We start from the raw sequence: 22,915 nt of genomic DNA on the forward strand, positions 1-22,915 counted from the left end.
TGATGTAGCCCTAAGCAGTGACTGGCGAGAAACACTTTCATGGAAAGAGGTTGCCAAACTTCCAACAATTACGAAACTCCAGAAATCTCAGCAAATATTTTTTCACCAAAACTGCATGATACTTTCAGGTAATGATCAGTACACGAAGGCGACTTGGTTCCCCAAATTTCGTTCTTCTATGTTGAAGCGTTCATTTCCAGTAACAGTTTGAATTTTTAGGTTTCACTCTGTTTTCTCCTATATTGATAAATGTATTTTGAACTCTAAATCCAAGACGGTTAGTGCTAGCTTCTTGAAACTTGACACAGTAAAGTAGTTTCACGTTCTATCTCTATGTTTTGTTTCCTCTTGATGTAGCCCTAAGCAGTGACTGGCGAGAAACACTTTCATGGAAAGGGGTTGCCAAGCTTCCAAAAATTACGAATCTCCAGAAATCTCAGCAAATATTTTTTCACCCAAACTAGATGATACTTTCAGGTAATGATCAGTACACTAAGGCGACTTGGTTCCCCAAATTTCGTTCTTCTATGTTGAAGCGTTCATTTCCAGTAACAGTTTGAATTTTTAGGTTTCACTCTGTTTTCTCCTATATTGATAGATGTATTTGGAACTCTAAATCCAACACGGTTTGTGCTAGCTTCTTGAAACTTGACACAGTAAAGTAGTTTCACATTCTATCTCTATGTTTTGTTTCCTCTTGATGTAGCCCTAAGCAGTGACTGGCGAGAAACACTTTCATGGAAAGGGGTTGCCAAGCTTCCAAAAATTACGAATCTCCAGAAATCTCAGCAAATATTTTTTCACCCAAACTAGATGATACTTTCAGGTAATGATCAGTACACTAAGGCGACTTGGTTCCCCAAATTTCGTTCTTCTATGTTGAAGCGTTCATTTCCAGTAACAGTTTGAATTTTTAGGTTTCACTCTGTTTTCTCCTATATTGATAGATGTATTTGGAACTCTAAATCCAACACGGTTTGTGCTAGCTTCTTGAAACTTGACACAGTAATGTAGTTCCACATTCTATCTCTATGTTTTGTTTCCTCTTGATGTAGCCCTAAGCAGTGACTGGCGAGAAACACTTTCATGGAAAGGGGTTGCCAAGCTTCCAAAAATTACGAATCTCCAGAAATCTCAGCAAATATTTTTTCACCCAAACTAGATGATACTTTCAGGTAATGATCAGTACACTAAGGCGACTTGGTTCCCCAAATTTCGTTCTTCTATGTTGAAGCGTTCATTTCCAGTAACAGTTTGAATTTTTAGGTTTCACTCTGTTTTCTCCTATATTGATAGATGTATTTGGAACTCTAAATCCAACACGGTTTGTGCTAGCTTCTTGAAACTTGACACAGTAATGTAGTTTCACATTCTATCTCTATGTTTTGTTTCCTCTTGATGTAGCCCTAAGCAGTGACTGGCGAGAAACACTTTCATGGAAAGGGGTTGCCAAGCTTCCAAAAATTACGAATCTCCAGAAATCTCAGCAAATATTTTTTCGACCAAACTAGATGATACTTTCAGGTAATGATCAGTACACTAAGGCGACTTGGTTCCCCAAATTTCGTTCTTCTATGTTGAAGCGTTCATTTCCAGTAACAGTTTGAATTTTTAGGTTTCACTCTGTTTTCTCCTATATTGATAGATGTATTTGGAACTCTGAATCCAACACGGTTTGTGCTAGCTTCTTGAAACTTGACACAGTAATGTAGTTTCACATTCTATCTCTATGTTTTGTTTCCTCTTGATGTAGCCCTAAGCAGTGACTGGCGAGAAACACTTTCATGGAAAGGGGTTGCCAAGCTTCCAACAATTACGAAACTCCAGAAATCTCAGCAAATATTTTTTCACCCAAACTGCATGATAATTTCAGGTAATGATCAGTACACGAAGGCGACTTGGTTCCCCAAATTTCGTTCTTCTATGTTGAAGCGTTCATTTCCAGTAACAGTTTGAATTTTTAGGTTTCACTCTGTTTTCTCCTATATTGATAGATGTATTTGGAACTCTAAATCCAAGACGGTTTGTGCTAGCTTCTTGAAACTTGACACAGTAAAGTAGTTTCACGTTCTATCTCTATGTTTTATTTCCTCTTGATGTAGCCCTAAGCAGTGACTGGCGAGAAACACTTTCATGGAAAGGGGTTGCCAAGCTTCCAAAAATTACGAATCTCCAGAAATCTCAGCAAATATTTTTTCACCCAAACTAGATGATACTTTCAGGTAATGATCAGTACACTAAGGCGACTTGGTTCCCCAAATTTCGTTCTTCTATGTTGAAGCGTTCATTTCCAGTAACAGTTTGAATTTTTAGGTTTCACTCTGTTTTCTCCTATATTGATAGATGTATTTGGAACTCTAAATCCAACACGGTTTGTGCTAGCTTCTTGAAACTTGACACAGTAAAGTAGTTTCACATTCTATCTCTATGTTTTGTTTCCTCTTGATGTAGCCCTAAGCAGTGACTGGCGAGAAACACTTTCATGGAAAGAGGTTGCCAAGCTTCCAAAAATTACGAAACTCCAGAAATCTCAGCAAATATTTTTTCACCAAAACTGCATGATACTTTCAGGTAATGATCAGTACACGAAGGCGACTTGGTTCCCCAAATTTCGTTCTTCTATGTTGAAGCGTTCATTTCCAGTAACAGTTTGAATTTTTAGGTTTCACTCTGTTTTCTCCTATATTGATAAATGTATTTGGAACTCTAAATCCAAGACGGTTTGTGCTAGCTTCTTGAAACTTGACACAGTAAAGTAGTTTCACGTTCTATCTCTATGTTTTGTTTCCTCTTGATGTAGCCCTAAGCAGTGACTGGCGAGAAACACTTTCATGGAAAGGGGTTGCCAAGCTTCCAAAAATTACGAATCTCCAGAAATCTCAGCAAATATTTTTTCACCCAAACTAGATGATACTTTCAGGTAATGATCAGTACACTAAGGCGACTTGGTTCCCCAAATTTCGTTCTTCTATGTTGAAGCGTTCATTTCCAGTAACAGTTTGAATTTTTAGGTTTCACTCTGTTTTCTCCTATATTGATAGATGTATTTGGAACTCTAAATCCAACACGGTTTGTGCTAGCTTCTTGAAACTTGACACAGTAAAGTAGTTTCACATTCTATCTCTATGTTTTGTTTCCTCTTGATGTAGCCCTAAGCAGTGACTGGCGAGAAACACTTTCATGGAAAGGGGTTGCCAAGCTTCCAAAAATTACGAATCTCCAGAAATCTCAGCAAATATTTTTTCACCCAAACTGCATGATACTTTCAGGTAATGATCAGTACACGAAGGCGACTTGGTTCCCCAAATTTCGTTCTTCTATGTTGAAGCATTCATTTCCAGTAACAGTTTGAATTTTTAGGTTTCACTCTGTTTTCTCCTATATTGATAAATGTATTTGGAACTCTAAATCCAAGACGGTTTGTGCTAGCTTCTTGAAACTTGACACAGTAAAGTAGTTTCACGTTCTATCTCTATGTTTTATTTCCTCTTGATGTAGCCCTAAGCAGTGACTGGCGAGAAACACTTTCATGGAAAGGGGTTGCCAAGCTTCCAAAAATTACGAATCTCCAGAAATCTCAGCAAATATTTTTTCGACCAAACTAGATGATACTTTCAGGTAATGATCAGTACACTAAGGCGACTTGGTTCCCCAAATTTCGTTCTTCTATGTTGAAGCGTTCATTTCCAGTAACAGTTTGAATTTTTAGGTTTCACTCTGTTTTCTCCTATATTGATAGATGTATTTGGAACTCTAAATCCAACACGGTTTGTGCTAGCTTCTTAAAACTTGACACAGTAATGTAGTTTCACATTCTATCTCTATGTTTTGTTTCCTCTTGATGTAGCCCTAAGCAGTGACTGGCGAGAAACACTTTCATGGAAAGGGGTTGCCAAGCTTCCAACAATTACGAAACTCCAGAAATCTCAGCAAATATTTTTTCACCCAAACTGGATGATACTTTCAGGTAATGATCAGTACACGAAGGCGACTTGGTTCCCCAAATTTCGTTCTTCTATGTTGAAGCGTTCATTTCCAGTAACAGTTTGAATTTTTAGGTTTCACTCTGTTTTCTCCTATATTGATAGATGTATTTGGAACTCTAAATCCAACACGGTTTGTGCTAGCTTCTTGAAACTTGACACAGTAAAGTAGTTTCACATTCTATCTCTATGTTTTGTTTCCTATTGATGTAGCCCTAAGCAGTGACTGGCGAGAAACACTTTCATGGAAAGGGGTTGCCAAGCTTCCAAAAATTACGAAACTCCAGAAATCTCAGCAAATATTTTTTCACCCAAACTGCATGATACTTTCAGGTAATGATCAGTACGCGAAGGCGACTTGGTTCCCCAAATTTCGTTCTTCTATGTTGAAGCGTTCATTTCCAGTAACAGTTTGAATTTTTAGGTTTCACTCTGTTTTCTCCTATATTGATAAATGTATTTGGAACTCTAAATCCAAGACGGTTTGTGCTAGCTTCTTGAAACTTGACACAGTAAAGTAGTTTCACGTTCTATCTCTATGTTTTATTTCCTCTTGATGTAGCCCTAAGCAGTGACTGGCGAGAAACACTTTCATGGAAAGGGGTTGCCAAGCTTCCAAAAATTACGAATCTCCAGAAATCTCAGCAAATATTTTTTCACCCAAACTATATGATACTTTCAGGTAATGATCAGTACACTAAGGCGACTTGGTTCCCCAAATTTCGTTCTTCTATGTTGAAGCGTTCATTTCCAGTAACAGTTTGAATTTTTAGGTTTCACTCTGTTTTCTCCTATATTGATAGATGTATTTGGAACTCTAAATCCAACACGGTTTGTGCTAGCTTCTTGAAACTTGACACAGTAAAGTAGTTTCACATTCTATCTCTATGTTTTGTTTCCTCTTGATGTAGCCCTAAGCAGTGACTGGCGAGAAACACTTTCATGGAAAGAGGTTGCCAAGCTTCCAAAAATTACGAAACTCCAGAAATCTCAGCAAATATTTTTTCACCAAAACTGCATGATACTTTCAGGTAATGATCAGTACACGAAGGCGACTTGGTTCCCCAAATTTCGTTCTTCTATGTTGAAGCGTTCATTTCCAGTAACAGTTTGAATTTTTAGGTTTCACTCTGTTTTCTCCTATATTGATAAATGTATTTGGAACTCTAAATCCAACACGGTTTGTGCTAGCTTCTTGAAACTTGACACAGTAAAGTAGTTTCACGTTCTATCTCTATGTTTTGTTTCCTCTTGATGTAGCCCTAAGCAGTGACTGGCGAGAAACACTTTCATGGAAAGGGGTTGCCAAGCTTCCAAAAATTACGAATCTCCAGAAATCTCAGCAAATATTTTTTCACCCAAACTAGATGATACTTTCAGGTAATGATCAGTACACTAAGGCGACTTGGTTCCCCAAATTTCGTTCTTCTATGTTGAAGCGTTCATTTCCAGTAACAGTTTGAATTTTTAGGTTTCACTCTGTTTTCTCCTATATTGATAGATGTATTTGGAACTCTAAATCCAACACGGTTTGTGCTAGCTTCTTGAAACTTGACACAGTAAAGTAGTTTCACATTCTATCTCTATGTTTTGTTTCCTCTTGATGTAGCCCTAAGCAGTGACTGGCGAGAAACACTTTCATGGAAAGGGGTTGCCAAGCTTCCAAAAATTACGAATCTCCAGAAATCTCAGCAAATATTTTTTCACCCAAACTGCATGATACTTTCAGGTAATGATCAGTACACGAAGGCGACTTGGTTCCCCAAATTTCGTTCTTCTATGTTGAAGCGTTCATTTCCAGTAACAGTTTGAATTTTTAGGTTTCACTCTGTTTTCTCCTATATTGATAGATGTATTTGGAACTCTAAATCCAACACGGTTTGTGCTAGCTTCTTGAAACTTGACACAGTAAAGTAGATTCACATTCTATCTCTATGTTTTGTTTCCTCTTGATGTAGCCCTAAGCAGTGACTGGCGAGAAACACTTTCATGGAAAGGGGTTGCCAAGCTTCCAAAAATTACAAAACTCCAGAAATCTCAGCAAATATTTTTTCACCCAAACTGCATGATACTTTCAGGTAATGATCAGTACAGGAAGGCGACTTGGTTCCCCAAATTTCGTTCTTCTATGTTGAAGCGTTCATTTCCAGTAACAGTTTGAATTTTTAGGTTTCACTCTGTTTTCTCCTATATTGATAAATGTATTTGGAACTCTAAATCCAAGACGGTTTGTGCTAGCTTCTTGAAACTTGACACAGTAAAGTAATTTCACGTTCTATCTCTATGTTTTATTTCCTCTTGATGTAGCCCTAAGCAGTGACTGGCGAGAAACACTTTCATGGAAAGGGGTTGCCAAGCTTCCAAAAATTACGAATCTCCAGAAATCTCAGCAAATATTTTTTCGACCAAACTAGATGATACTTTCAGGTAATGATCAGTACACTAAGGCGACTTGGTTCCCCAAATTTCGTTCTTCTATGTTGAAGCGTTCATTTCCAGTAACAGTTTGAATTTTTAGGTTTCACTCTGTTTTCTCCTATATTGATAGATGTATTTGGAACTCTAAATCCAACACGGTTTGTGCTAGCTTCTTGAAACTTGACACAGTAATGTAGTTTCACATTCTATCTCTATGTTTTGTTTCCTCTTGATGTAGCCCTAAGCAGTGACTGGCGAGAAACACTTTCATGGAAAGGGGTTGCCAAGCTTCCAAAAATTACGAATCTCCAGAAATCTCAGCAAATATTTTTTCACCCAAACTAGATGATACTTTCAGGTAATGATCAGTACACTAAGGCGACTTGGTTCCCCAAATTTCGTTCTTCTATGTTGAAGCGTTCATTTCCAGTAACAGTTTGAATTTTTAGGTTTCACTCTGTTTTCTCCTATATTGATAGATGTATTTGGAACTCTAAATCCAACACGGTTTGTGCTAGCTTCTTGAAACTTGACACAGTAATGTAGTTTCACATTCTATCTCTATGTTTTGTTTCCTCTTGATGTAGCCCTAAGCAGTGACTGGCGAGAAACACTTTCATGGAAAGGGGTTGCCAAGCTTCCAAAAATTACAAAACTCCAGAAATCTCAGCAAATATTTTTTCACCCAAACTGCATGATACTTTCAGGTAATGATCAGTACACGAAGGCGACTTGGTTCCCCAAATTTCGTTCTTCTATGTTGAAGCGTTCATTTCCAGTAACAGTTTGCATTTTTAGGTTTCACTCTGTTTTCTCCTATATTGATAAATGTATTTGGAACTCTAAATCCAACACGGTTTGTGCTAGCTTCTTGAAACTTGACACAGTAAAGTAGTTTCACGTTCTATCTCTATGTTTTATTTCCTCTTGATGTAGCCCTAAGCAGTGACTGGCGAGAAACACTTTCATGGAAAGGGGTTGCCAAGCTTCCAAAAATTACGAATCTCCAGAAATCTCAGCAAATATTTTTTCGACCAAACTAGATGATACTTTCAGGTAATGATCAGTACACTAAGGCGACTTGGTTCCCCAAATTTCGTTCTTCTATGTTGAAGCGTTCATTTCCAGTAACAGTTTGAATTTTTAGGTTTCACTCTGTTTTCTCCTATATTGATAGATGTATTTGGAACTCTAAATCCAACACGGTTTGTGCTAGCTTCTTGAAACTTGACACAGTAATGTAGTTTCACATTCTATCTCTATGTTTTGTTTCCTCTTGATGTAGCCCTAAGCAGTGACTGGCGAGAAACACTTTCATGGAAAGGGGTTGCCAAGCTTCCAACAATTACGAAACTCCAGAAATCTCAGCAAATATTTTTTCACCCAAACTGCATGATACTTTCAGGTAATGATCAGTACACGAAGGCGACTTGGTTCCCCAAATTTCGTTCTTCTATGTTGAAGCGTTCATTTCCAGTAACAGTTTGAATTTTTAGGTTTCACTCTGTTTTCTCCTATATTGATAGATGTATTTGGAACTCTAAATCCAAGACGGTTTGTGCTAGCTTCTTGAAACTTGACACAGTAAAGTAGTTTCACGTTCTATCTCTATGTTTTATTTCCTCTTGATGTAGCCCTAAGCAGTGACTGGCGAGAAACACTTTCATGGAAAGGGGTTGCCAAGCTTCCAAAAATTACGAATCTCCAGAAATCTCAGCAAATATTTTTTTCACCCAAACTAGATGATACTTTCAGGTAATGATCAGTACACTAAGGCGACTTGGTTCCCCAAATTTCGTTCTTCTATGTTGAAGCGTTCATTTCCAGTAACAGTTTGAATTTTTAGGTTTCACTCTGTTTTCTCCTATATTGATAGATGTATTTGGAACTCTAAATCCAACACGGTTTGTGCTAGCTTCTTGAAACTTGACACAGTAAAGTAGTTTCACATTCTATCTCTATGTTTTGTTTCCTCTTGATGTAGCCCTAAGCAGTGACTGGCGAGAAACACTTTCATGGAAAGAGGTTGCCAAGCTTCCAAAAATTACGAAACTCCAGAAATCTCAGCAAATATTTTTTCACCAAAACTGCATGATACTTTCAGGTAATGATCAGTACACGAAGGCGACTTGGTTCCCCAAATTTCGTTCTTCTATGTTGAAGCGTTCATTTCCAGTAACAGTTTGAATTTTTAGGTTTCACTCTGTTTTCTCCTATATTGATAAATGTATTTGGAACTCTAAATCCAAGACGGTTTGTGCTAGCTTCTTGAAACTTGACACAGTAAAGTAGTTTCACGTTCTATCTCTATGTTTTGTTTCCTCTTGATGTAGCCCTAAGCAGTGACTGGCGAGAAACACTTTCATGGAAAGGGGTTGCCAAGCTTCCAAAAATTACGAATCTCCAGAAATCTCAGCAAATATTTTTTCACCCAAACTAGATGATACTTTCAGGTAATGATCAGTACACTAAGGCGACTTGGTTCCCCAAATTTCGTTCTTCTATGTTGAAGCGTTCATTTCCAGTAACAGTTTGAATTTTTAGGTTTCACTCTGTTTTCTCCTATATTGATAGATGTATTTGGAACTCTAAATCCAACACGGTTTGTGCTAGCTTCTTGAAACTTGACACAGTAAAGTAGTTTCACATTCTATCTCTATGTTTTGTTTCCTCTTGATGTAGCCCTAAGCAGTGACTGGCGAGAAACACTTTCATGGAAAGGGGTTGCCAAGCTTCCAAAAATTACGAATCTCCAGAAATCTCAGCAAATATTTTTTCACCCAAACTGCATGATACTTTCAGGTAATGATCAGTACACGAAGGCGACTTGGTTCCCCAAATTTCGTTCTTCTATGTTGAAGCGTTCATTTCCAGTAACAGTTTGAATTTTTAGGTTTCACTCTGTTTTCTCCTATATTGATAGATGTATTTGGAACTCTAAATCCAACACGGTTTGTGCTAGCTTCTTGAAACTTGACACAGTAATGTAGTTTCACATTCTATCTCTATGTTTTGTTTCCTCTTGATGTAGCCCTAAGCAGTGACTGGCGAGAAACACTTTCATGGAAAGGGGTTGCCAAGCTTCCAACAATTACGAAACTCCAGAAATCTCAGCAAATATTTTTTCACCCAAACTGGATGATACTTTCAGGTAATGATCAGTACACGAAGGCGACTTGGTTCCCCAAATTTCGTTCTTCTATGTTGAAGCGTTCATTTCCAGTAACAGTTTGAATTTTTAGGTTTCACTCTGTTTTCTCCTATATTGATAGATGTATTTGGAACTCTAAATCCAACACGGTTTGTGCTAGCTTCTTGAAACTTGACACAGTAAAGTAGTTTCACATTCTATCTCTATGTTTTGTTTCCTATTGATGTAGCCCTAAGCAGTGACTGGCGAGAAACACTTTCATGGAAAGGGGTTGCCAAGCTTCCAAAAATTACGAAACTCCAGAAATCTCAGCAAATATTTTTTCACCCAAACTGCATGATACTTTCAGGTAATGATCAGTACGCGAAGGCGACTTGGTTCCCCAAATTTCGTTCTTCTATGTTGAAGCGTTCATTTCCAGTAACAGTTTGAATTTTTAGGTTTCACTCTGTTTTCTCCTATATTGATAAATGTATTTGGAACTCTAAATCCAAGACGGTTTGTGCTAGCTTCTTGAAACTTGACACAGTAAAGTAGTTTCACGTTCTATCTCTATGTTTTATTTCCTCTTGATGTAGCCCTAAGCAGTGACTGGCGAGAAACACTTTCATGGAAAGGGGTTGCCAAGCTTCCAAAAATTACGAATCTCCAGAAATCTCAGCAAATATTTTTTCACCCAAACTATATGATACTTTCAGGTAATGATCAGTACACTAAGGCGACTTGGTTCCCCAAATTTCGTTCTTCTATGTTGAAGCGTTCATTTCCAGTAACAGTTTGAATTTTTAGGTTTCACTCTGTTTTCTCCTATATTGATAGATGTATTTGGAACTCTAAATCCAACACGGTTTGTGCTAGCTTCTTGAAACTTGACACAGTAAAGTAGTTTCACATTCTATCTCTATGTTTTGTTTCCTCTTGATGTAGCCCTAAGCAGTGACTGGCGAGAAACACTTTCATGGAAAGATGTTGCCAAGCTTCCAAAAATTACGAAACTCCAGAAATCTCAGCAAATATTTTTTCACCAAAACTGCATGATACTTTCAGGTAATGATCAGTACACGAAGGCGACTTGGTTCCCCAAATTTCGTTCTTCTATGTTGAAGCGTTCATTTCCAGTAACAGTTTGAATTTTTAGGTTTCACTCTGTTTTCTCCTATATTGATAAATGTATTTGGAACTCTAAATCCAACACGGTTTGTGCTAGCTTCTTGAAACTTGACACAGTAAAGTAGTTTCACGTTCTATCTCTATGTTTTGTTTCCTCTTGATGTAGCCCTAAGCAGTGACTGGCGAGAAACACTTTCATGGAAAGGGGTTGCCAAGCTTCCAAAAATTACGAATCTCCAGAAATCTCAGCAAATATTTTTTCACCCAAACTAGATGATACTTTCAGGTAATGATCAGTACACTAAGGCGACTTGGTTCCCCAAATTTCGTTCTTCTATGTTGAAGCGTTCATTTCCAGTAACAGTTTGAATTTTTAGGTTTCACTCTGTTTTCTCCTATATTGATAGATGTATTTGGAACTCTAAATCCAACACGGTTTGTGCTAGCTTCTTGAAACTTGACACAGTAAAGTAGTTTCACATTCTATCTCTATGTTTTGTTTCCTCTTGATGTAGCCCTAAGCAGTGACTGGCGAGAAACACTTTCATGGAAAGGGGTTGCCAAGCTTCCAAAAATTACGAATCTCCAGAAATCTCAGCAAATATTTTTTCACCCAAACTGCATGATACTTTCAGGTAATGATCAGTACACGAAGGCGACTTGGTTCCCCAAATTTCGTTCTTCTATGTTGAAGCGTTCATTTCCAGTAACAGTTTGAATTTTTAGGTTTCACTCTGTTTTCTCCTATATTGATAGATGTATTTGGAACTCTAAATCCAACACGGTTTGTGCTAGCTTCTTGAAACTTGACACAGTAAAGTAGATTCACATTCTATCTCTATGTTTTGTTTCCTCTTGATGTAGCCCTAAGCAGTGACTGGCGAGAAACACTTTCATGGAAAGGGGTTGCCAAGCTTCCAAAAATTACAAAACTCCAGAAATCTCAGCAAATATTTTTTCACCCAAACTGCATGATACTTTCAGGTAATGATCAGTACACGAAGGCGACTTGGTTCCCCAAATTTCGTTCTTCTATGTTGAAGCGTTCATTTCCAGTAACAGTTTGAATTTTTAGGTTTCACTCTGTTTTCTCCTATATTGATAAATGTATTTGGAACTCTAAATCCAAGACGGTTTGTGCTAGCTTCTTGAAACTTGACACAGTAAAGTAATTTCACGTTCTATCTCTATGTTTTATTTCCTCTTGATGTAGCCCTAAGCAGTGACTGGCGAGAAACACTTTCATGGAAAGGGGTTGCCAAGCTTCCAAAAATTACGAATCTCCAGAAATCTCAGCAAATATTTTTTCGACCAAACTAGATGATACTTTCAGGTAATGATCAGTACACTAAGGCGACTTGGTTCCCCAAATTTCGTTCTTCTATGTTGAAGCGTTCATTTCCAGTAACAGTTTGAATTTTTAGGTTTCACTCTGTTTTCTCCTATATTGATAGATGTATTTGGAACTCTAAATCCAACACGGTTTGTGCTAGCTTCTTGAAACTTGACACAGTAATGTAGTTTCACATTCTATCTCTATGTTTTGTTTCCTCTTGATGTAGCCCTAAGCAGTGACTGGCGAGAAACACTTTCATGGAAAGGGGTTGCCAAGCTTCCAAAAATTACGAATCTCCAGAAATCTCAGCAAATATTTTTTCACCCAAACTAGATGATACTTTCAGGTAATGATCAGTACACTAAGGCGACTTGGTTCCCCAAATTTCGTTCTTCTATGTTGAAGCGTTCATTTCCAGTAACAGTTTGAATTTTTAGGTTTCACTCTGTTTTCTCCTATATTGATAGATGTATTTGGAACTCTAAATCCAACACGGTTTGTGCTAGCTTCTTGAAACTTGACACAGTAAAGTAGTTTCACATTCTATCTCTATGTTTTGTTTCCTCTTGATGTAGCCCTAAGCAGTGACTGGCGAGAAACACTTTCATGGAAAGGGGTTGCCAAGCTTCCAAAAATTACGAATCTCCAGAAATCTCAGCAAATATTTTTTCACCCAAACTGCATGATACTTTCAGGTAATGATCAGTACACGAAGGCGACTTGGTTCCCCAAATTTCGTTCTTCTATGTTGAAGCGTTCATTTCCAGTAACAGTTTGAATTTTTAGGTTTCACTCTGTTTTCTCCTATATTGATAGATGTATTTGGAACTCTAAATCCAACACGGTTTGTGCTAGCTTCTTGAAACTTGACACAGTAAAGTAGTTTCACATTCTATCTCTATGTTTTGTTTCCTCTTGATGTAGCCCTAAGCAGTGACTGGCGAGAAACACTTTCATGGAAAGGGGTTGCCAAGCTTCCAAAAATTACGAATCTCCAGAAATCTCAGCAAATATTTTTTCACCCAAACTAGATGATACTTTCAGGTAATGATCAGTACACGAAGGCGACTTGGTTCCCCAAATTTCGTTCTTCTATGTTGAAGCGTTCATTTCCAGTAACAGTTTGAATTTTTAGGTTTCACTCTGTTTTCTCCTATATTGATAGATGTATTTGGAACTCTAAATCCAACACGGTTTGTGCTAGCTTCTTGAAACTTGACACAGTAATGTAGTTTCACATTCTATCTCTATGTTTTGTTTCCTCTTGATGTAGCCCTAAGCAGTGACTGGCGAGAAACACTTTCATGGAAAGGGGTTGCCAAGCTTCCAACAATTACGAAACTCCAGAAATCTCAGCAAATATTTTTTCACCCAAACTGGATGATACTTTCAGGTAATGATCAGTACACGAAGGCGACTTGGTTCCCCAAATTTCGTTCTTCTATGTTGAAGCGTTCATTTCCAGTAACAGTTTGAATTTTTAGGTTTCACTCTGTTTTCTCCTATATTGATAGATGTATTTGGAACTCTAAATCCAACACGGTTTGTGCTAGCTTCTTGAAACTTGACACAGTAAAGTAGATTCACATTCTATCTCTATGTTTTGTTTCCTCTTGATGTAGCCCTAAGCAGTGACTGGCGAGAAACACTTTCATGGAAAGGGGTTGCCAAGCTTCCAAAAATTACAAAACTCCAGAAATCTCAGCAAATATTTTTTCACCCAAACTGCATGATACTTTCAGGTAATGATCAGTACACGAAGGCGACTTGGTTCCCCAAATTTCGTTCTTCTATGTTGAAGCGTTCATTTCCAGTAACAGTTTGAATTTTTAGGTTTCACTCTGTTTTCTCCTATATTGATAAATGTATTTGGAACTCTAAATCCAAGACGGTTTGTGCTAGCTTCTTGAAACTTGACACAGTAAAGTAATTTCACGTTCTATCTCTATGTTTTATTTCCTCTTGATGTAGCCCTAAGCAGTGACTGGCGAGAAACACTTTCATGGAAAGGGGTTGCCAAGCTTCCAAAAATTACGAATCTCCAGAAATCTCAGCAAATATTTTTTCGACCAAACTAGATGATACTTTCAGGTAATGATCAGTACACTAAGGCGACTTGGTTCCCCAAATTTCGTTCTTCTATGTTGAAGCGTTCATTTCCAGTAACAGTTTGAATTTTTAGGTTTCACTCTGTTTTCTCCTATATTGATAGATGTATTTGGAACTCTAAATCCAACACGGTTTGTGCTAGCTTCTTGAAACTTGACACAGTAATGTAGTTTCACATTCTATCTCTATGTTTTGTTTCCTCTTGATGTAGCCCTAAGCAGTGACTGGCGAGAAACACTTTCATGGAAAGGGGTTGCCAAGCTTCCAAAAATTACGAATCTCCAGAAATCTCAGCAAATATTTTTTCACCCAAACTAGATGATACTTTCAGGTAATGATCAGTACACTAAGGCGACTTGGTTCCCCAAATTTCGTTCTTCTATGTTGAAGCGTTCATTTCCAGTAACAGTTTGAATTTTTAGGTTTCACTCTGTTTTCTCCTATATTGATAGATGTATTTGGAACTCTAAATCCAACACGGTTTGTGCTAGCTTCTTGAAACTTGACACAGTAAAGTAGTTTCACATTCTATCTCTATGTTTTGTTTCCTCTTGATGTAGCCCTAAGCAGTGACTGGCGAGAAACACTTTCATGGAAAGGGGTTGCCAAGCTTCCAAAAATTACGAATCTCCAGAAATCTCAGCAAATATTTTTTCACCCAAACTGCATGATACTTTCAGGTAATGATCAGTACACGAAGGCGACTTGGTTCCCCAAATTTCGTTCTTCTATGTTGAAGCGTTCATTTCCAGTAACAGTTTGAATTTTTAGGTTTCACTCTGTTTTCTCCTATATTGATAGATGTATTTGGAACTCTAAATCCAACACGGTTTGTGCTAGCTTCTTGAAACTTGACACAGTAAAGTAGTTTCACATTCTATCTCTATGTTTTGTTTCCTCTTGATGTAGCCCTAAGCACTGACTGGCGAGAAACACTTTCATGGAAAGGGGTTGCCAAGCTTCCAAAAATTACGAATCTCCAGAAATCTCAGCAAATATTTTTTCACCCAAACTAGATGATACTTTCAGGTAATGATCAGTACACTAAGGCGACTTGGTTCCCCAAATTTCGTTCTTCTATGTTGAAGCGTTCATTTCCAGTAACAGTTTGAATTTTTAGGTTTCACTCTGTTTTCTCCTATATTGATAGATGTATTTGGAACTCTAAATCCAACACGGTTTGTGCTAGCTTCTTGAAACTTGACACAGTAATGTAGTTTCACATTCTATCTCTATGTTTTGTTTCCTCTTGATGTAGCCCTAAGCAGTGACTGGCGAGAAACACTTTCATGGAAAGGGGTTGCCAAGCTTCCAACAATTACGAAACTCCAGAAATCTCAGCAAATATTTTTTCACCCAAACTGGATGATACTTTCAGGTAATGATCAGTACACGAAGGCGACTTGGTTCCCCAAATTTCGTTCTTCTATGTTGAAGCGTTCATTTCCAGTAACAGTTTGAATTTTTAGGTTTCACTCTGTTTTCTCCTATATTGATAGATGTATTTGGAACTCTAAATCCAACACGGTTTGTGCTAGCTTCTTGAAACTTGACACAGTAAAGTAGTTTCACAGTCTATCTCTATGTTTTGTTTCCTATTGATGTAGCCCTAAGCAGTGACTGGCGAGAAACACTTTCATGGAAAGGGGTTGCCAAGCTTCCAAAAATTACGAAACTCCAGAAATCTCAGCAAATATTTTTTCACCCAAACTGCATGATACTTTCAGGTAATGATCAGTACACGAAGGCGACTTGGTTCCCCAAATTTCGTTCTTCTATGTTGAAGCGTTCATTTCCAGTAACAGTTTGAATTTTTAGGTTTCACTCTGTTTTCTCCTATATTGATAAATGTATTTGGAACTCTAAATCCAAGACGGTTTGTGCTAGCTTCTTGAAACTTGACACAGTAAAGTAGTTTCACGTTCTATCTCTATGTTTTATTTCCTCTTGATGTAGCCCTAAGCAGTGACTGGCGAGAAACACTTTCATGGAAAGGGGTTGCCAAGCTTCCAAAAATTACGAATCTCCAGAAATCTCAGCAAATATTTTTTCACCCAAACTAGATGATACTTTCAGGTAATGATCAGTACACTAAGGCGACTTGGTTCCCCAAATTTCGTTCTTCTATGTTGAAGCGTTCATTTCCAGTAACAGTTTGAATTTTTAGGTTTCACTCTGTTTTCTCCTATATTGATAGATGTATTTGGAACTCTAAATCCAACACGGTTTGTGCTAGCTTCTTGAAACTTGACACAGTAAAGTAGTTTCACATTCTATCTCTATGTTTTGTTTCCTCTTGATGTAGCCCTAAGCAGTGACTGGCGAGAAACACTTTCATGGAAAGGGGTTGCCAAGCTTCCAAAAATTACGAATCTCCAGAAATCTCAGCAAATATTTTTTCACCCAAACTGCATGATACTTTCAGGTAATGATCAGTACACGAAGGCGACTTGGTTCCCCAAATTTCGTTCTTCTATGTTGAAGCGTTCATTTCCAGTAACAGTTTGAATTTTTAGGTTTCACTCTGTTTTCTCCTATATTGATAGATGTATTTGGAACTCTAAATCCAACACGGTTTGTGCTAGCTTCTTGAAACTTGACACAGTAAAGTAGTTTCACATTCTATCTCTATGTTTTGTTTCCTCTTGATGTAGCCCTAAGCAGTGACTGGCGAGAAACACTTTCATGGAAAGGGGTTGCCAAGCTTCCAAAAATTACGAATCTCCAGAAATCTCAGCAAATATTTTTTCACCCAAACTAGATGATACTTTCAGGTAATGATCAGTACACTAAGGCGACTTGGTTCCCCAAATTTCGTTCTTCTATGTTGAAGCGTTCATTTCCAGTAACAGTTTGAATTTTTAGGTTTCACTCTGTTTTCTCCTATATTGATAGATGTATTTGGAACTCTAAATCCAACACGGTTTGTGCTAGCTTCTTGAAACTTGACACAGTAATGTAGTTTCACATTCTATCTCTATGTTTTGTTTCCTCTTGATGTAGCCCTAAGCAGTGACTGGCGAGAAACACTTTCATGGAAAGGGGTTGCCAAGCTTCCAACAATTACGAAACTCCAGAAATCTCAGCAAATATTTTTTCACCCAAACTGGATGATACTTTCAGGTAATGATCAGTACACGAAGGCGACTTGGTTCCCCAAATTTCGTTCTTCTATGTTGAAGCGTTCATTTCCAGTAACAGTTTGAATTTTTAGGTTTCACTCTGTTTTCTCCTATATTGATAGATGTATTTGGAACTCTAAATCCAACACGGTTTGTGCTAGCTTCTTGAAACTTGACACAGTAAAGTAGTTTCACATTCTATCTCTATGTTTTGTTTCCTATTGATGTAGCCCTAAGCAGTGACTGGCGAGAAACACTTTCATGGAAAGGGGTTGCCAAGCTTCCAAAAATTACGAAACTCCAGAAATCTCAGCAAATATTTTTTCACCCAAACTGCATGATACTTTCAGGTAATGATCAGTACGCGAAGGCGACTTGGTTCCCCAAATTTCGTTCTTCTATGTTGAAGCGTTCATTTCCAGTAACAGTTTGAATTTTTAGGTTTCACTCTGTTTTCTCCTATATTGATAAATGTATTTGGAACTCTAAATCCAAGACGGTTTGTGCTAGCTTCTTGAAACTTGACACAGTAAAGTAGTTTCACGTTCTATCTCTATGTTTTATTTCCTCTTGATGTAGCCCTAAGCAGTGACTGGCGAGAAACACTTTCATGGAAAGGGGTTGCCAAGCTTCCAAAAATTACGAATCTCCAGAAATCTCAGCAAATATTTTTTCACCCAAACTATATGATACTTTCAGGTAATGATCAGTACACTAAGGCGACTTGGTTCCCCAAATTTCGTTCTTCTATGTTGAAGCGTTCATTTCCAGTAACAGTTTGAATTTTTAGGTTTCACTCTGTTTTCTCCTATATTGATAGATGTATTTGGAACTCTAAATCCAACACGGTTTGTGCTAGCTTCTTGAAACTTGACACAGTAAAGTAGTTTCACATTCTATCTCTATGTTTTGTTTCCTCTTGATGTAGCCCTAAGCAGTGACTGGCGAGAAACACTTTCATGGAAAGAGGTTGCCAAGCTTCCAAAAATTACGAAACTCCAGAAATCTCAGCAAATATTTTTTCACCAAAACTGCATGATACTTTCAGGTAATGATCAGTACACGAAGGCGACTTGGTTCCCCAAATTTCGTTCTTCTATGTTGAAGCGTTCATTTCCAGTAACAGTTTGAATTTTTAGGTTTCACTCTGTTTTCTCCTATATTGATAAATGTATTTGGAACTCTAAATCCAACACGGTTTGTGCTAGCTTCTTGAAACTTGACACAGTAAAGTAGTTTCACGTTCTATCTCTATGTTTTGTTTCCTCTTGATGTAGCCCTAAGCAGTGACTGGCGAGAAACAATTTCATGGAAAGGGGTTGCCAAGCTTCCAAAAATTACGAATCTCCAGAAATCTCAGCAAATATTTTTTCACCCAAACTAGATGATACTTTCAGGTAATGATCAGTACACTAAGGCGACTTGGTTCCCCAAATTTCGTTCTTCTATGTTGAAGCGTTCATTTCCAGTAACAGTTTGAATTTTTAGGTTTCACTCTGTTTTCTCCTATATTGATAGATGTATTTGGAACTCTAAATCCAACACGGTTTGTGCTAGCTTCTTGAAACTTGACACAGTAAAGTAGTTTCACATTCTATCTCTATGTTTTGTTTCCTCTTGATGTAGCCCTAAGCAGTGACTGGCGAGAAACACTTTCATGGAAAGGGGTTGCCAAGCTTCCAAAAATTACGAATCTCCAGAAATCTCAGCAAATATTTTTTCACCCAAACTGCATGATACTTTCAGGTAATGATCAGTACACGAAGGCGACTTGGTTCCCCAAATTTCGTTCTTCTATGTTGAAGCGTTCATTTCCAGTAACAGTTTGAATTTTTAGGTTTCACTCTGTTTTCTCCTATATTGATAGATGTATTTGGAACTCTAAATCCAACACGGTTTGTGCTAGCTTCTTGAAACTTGACACAGTAAAGTAGATTCACATTCTATCTCTATGTTTTGTTTCCTCTTGATGTAGCCCTAAGCAGTGACTGGCGAGAAACACTTTCATGGAAAGGGGTTGCCAAGCTTCCAAAAATTACAAAACTCCAGAAATCTCAGCAAATATTTTTTCACCCAAACTGCATGATACTTTCAGGTAATGATCAGTACACGAAGGCGACTTGGTTCCCCAAATTTCGTTCTTCTATGTTGAAGCGTTCATTTCCAGTAACAGTTTGAATTTTTAGGTTTCACTCTGTTTTCTCCTATATTGATAGATGTATTTGGAACTCTAAATCCAACACGGTTTGTGCTAGCTTCTTGAAACTTGACACAGTAATGTAGTTTCACATTCTATCTCTATGTTTTGTTTCCTCTTGATGTAGCCCTAAGCAGTGACTGGCGAGAAACACTTTCATGGAAAGGGGTTGCCAAGCTTCCAACAATTACGAAACTCCAGAAATCTCAGCAAATATTTTTTCACCCAAACTGGATGATACTTTCAGGTAATGATCAGTACACGAAGGCGACTTGGTTCCCCAAATTTCGTTCTTCTATGTTGAAGCGTTCATTTCCAGTAACAGTTTGAATTTTTAGGTTTCACTCTGTTTTCTCCTATATTGATAGATGTATTTGGAACTCTAAATCCAACACGGTTTGTGCTAGCTTCTTGAAACTTGACACAGTAAAGTAGATTCACATTCTATCTCTATGTTTTGTTTCCTCTTGATGTAGCCCTAAGCAGTGACTGGCGAGAAACACTTTCATGGAAAGGGGTTGCCAAGCTTCCAAAAATTACAAAACTCCAGAAATCTCAGCAAATATTTTTTCACCCAAACTGCATGATACTTTCAGGTAATGATCAGTACACGAAGGCGACTTGGTTCCCCAAATTTCGTTCTTCTATGTTGAAGCGTTCATTTCCAGTAACAGTTTGAATTTTTAGGTTTCACTCTGTTTTCTCCTATATTGATAAATGTATTTGGAACTCTAAATCCAAGACGGTTTGTGCTAGCTTCTTGAAACTTGACACAGTAAAGTAATTTCACGTTCTATCTCTATGTTTTATTTCCTCTTGATGTAGCCCTAAGCAGTGACTGGCGAGAAACACTTTCATGGAAAGGGGTTGCCAAGCTTCCAAAAATTACGAATCTCCAGAAATCTCAGCAAATATTTTTTCGACCAAACTAGATGATACTTTCAGGTAATGATCAGTACACTAAGGCGACTTGGTTCCCCAAATTTCGTTCTTCTATGTTGAAGCGTTCATTTCCAGTAACAGTTTGAATTTTTAGGTTTCACTCTGTTTTCTCCTATATTGATAGATGTATTTGGAACTCTAAATCCAACACGGTTTGTGCTAGCTTCTTGAAACTTGACACAGTAATGTAGTTTCACATTCTATCTCTATGTTTTGTTTCCTCTTGATGTAGCCCTAAGCAGTGACTGGCGAGAAACACTTTCATGGAAAGGGGTTGCCAAGCTTCCAAAAATTACGAATCTCCAGAAATCTCAGCAAATATTTTTTCACCCAAACTAGATGATACTTTCAGGTAATGATCAGTACACTAAGGCGACTTGGTTCCCCAAATTTCGTTCTTCTATGTTGAAGCGTTCATTTCCAGTAACAGTTTGAATTTTTAGGTTTCACTCTGTTTTCTCCTATATTGATAGATGTATTTGGAACTCTAAATCCAACACGGTTTGTGCTAGCTTCTTGAAACTTGACACAGTAAAGTAGTTTCACATTCTATCTCTATGTTTTGTTTCCTCTTGATGTAGCCCTAAGCAGTGACTGGCGAGAAACACTTTCATGGAAAGGGGTTGCCAAGCTTCCAAAAATTACGAATCTCCAGAAATCTCAGCAAATATTTTTTCACCCAAACTGCATGATACTTTCAGGTAATGATCAGTACACGAAGGCGACTTGGTTCCCCAAATTTCGTTCTTCTATGTTGAAGCGTTCATTTCCAGTAACAGTTTGAATTTTTAGGTTTCACTCTGTTTTCTCCTATATTGATAGATGTATTTGGAACTCTAAATCCAACACGGTTTGTGCTAGCTTCTTGAAACTTGACACAGTAAAGTAGTTTCACATTCTATCTCTATGTTTTGTTTCCTCTTGATGTAGCCCTAAGCAGTGACTGGCGAGAAACACTTTCATGGAAAGGGGTTGCCAAGCTTCCAAAAATTACGAATCTCCAGAAATCTCAGCAAATATTTTTTCACCCAAACTAGATGATACTTTCAGGTAATGATCAGTACACTAAGGCGACTTGGTTCCCCAAATTTCGTTCTTCTATGTTGAAGCGTTCATTTCCAGTAACAGTTTGAATTTTTAGGTTTCACTCTGTTTTCTCCTATATTGATAGATGTATTTGGAACTCTAAATCCAACACGGTTTGTGCTAGCTTCTTGAAACTTGACACAGTAATGTAGTTTCACATTCTATCTCTATGTTTTGTTTCCTCTTGATGTAGCCCTAAGCAGTGACTGGCGAGAAACACTTTCATGGAAAGGGGTTGCCAAGCTTCCAACAATTACGAAACTCCAGAAATCTCAGCAAATATTTTTTCACCCAAACTGGATGATACTTTCAGGTAATGATCAGTACACGAAGGCGACTTGGTTCCCCAAATTTCGTTCTTCTATGTTGAAGCGTTCATTTCCAGTAACAGTTTGAATTTTTAGGTTTCACTCTGTTTTCTCCTATATTGATAGATGTATTTGGAACTCTAAATCCAACACGGTTTGTGCTAGCTTCTTGAAACTTGACACAGTAAAGTAGTTTCACAGTCTATCTCTATGTTTTGTTTCCTATTGATGTAGCCCTAAGCAGTGACTGGCGAGAAACACTTTCATGGAAAGGGGTTGCCAAGCTTCCAAAAATTACGAAACTCCAGAAATCTCAGCAAATATTTTTTCACCCAAACTGCATGATACTTTCAGGTAATGATCAGTACACGAAGGCGACTTGGTTCCCCAAATTTCGTTCTTCTATGTTGAAGCGTTCATTTCCAGTAACAGTTTGAATTTTTAGGTTTCACTCTGTTTTCTCCTATATTGATAAATGTATTTGGAACTCTAAATCCAAGACGGTTTGTGCTAGCTTCTTGAAACTTGACACAGTAAAGTAGTTTCACGTTCTATCTCTATGTTTTATTTCCTCTTGATGTAGCCCTAAGCAGTGACTGGCGAGAAACACTTTCATGGAAAGGGGTTGCCAAGCTTCCAAAAATTACGAATCTCCAGAAATCTCAGCAAATATTTTTTCACCCAAACTAGATGATACTTTCAGGTAATGATCAGTACACTAAGGCGACTTGGTTCCCCAAATTTCGTTCTTCTATGTTGAAGCGTTCATTTCCAGTAACAGTTTGAATTTTTAGGTTTCACTCTGTTTTCTCCTATATTGATAGATGTATTTGGAACTCTAAATCCAACACGGTTTGTGCTAGCTTCTTGAAACTTGACACAGTAAAGTAGTTTCACATTCTATCTCTATGTTTTGTTTCCTCTTGATGTAGCCCTAAGCAGTGACTGGCGAGAAACACTTTCATGGAAAGGGGTTGCCAAGCTTCCAAAAATTACGAATCTCCAGAAATCTCAGCAAATATTTTTTCACCCAAACTGCATGATACTTTCAGGTAATGATCAGTACACGAAGGCGACTTGGTTCCCCAAATTTCGTTCTTCTATGTTGAAGCGTTCATTTCCAGTAACAGTTTGAATTTTTAGGTTTCACTCT

This window comes from Spermophilus citellus (genome assembly GCF_964194105.1).
Source record: "Spermophilus citellus genome assembly, chromosome: X".
In the NCBI taxonomy this organism is placed as follows: Eukaryota; Metazoa; Chordata; class Mammalia; order Rodentia; family Sciuridae; genus Spermophilus; species Spermophilus citellus.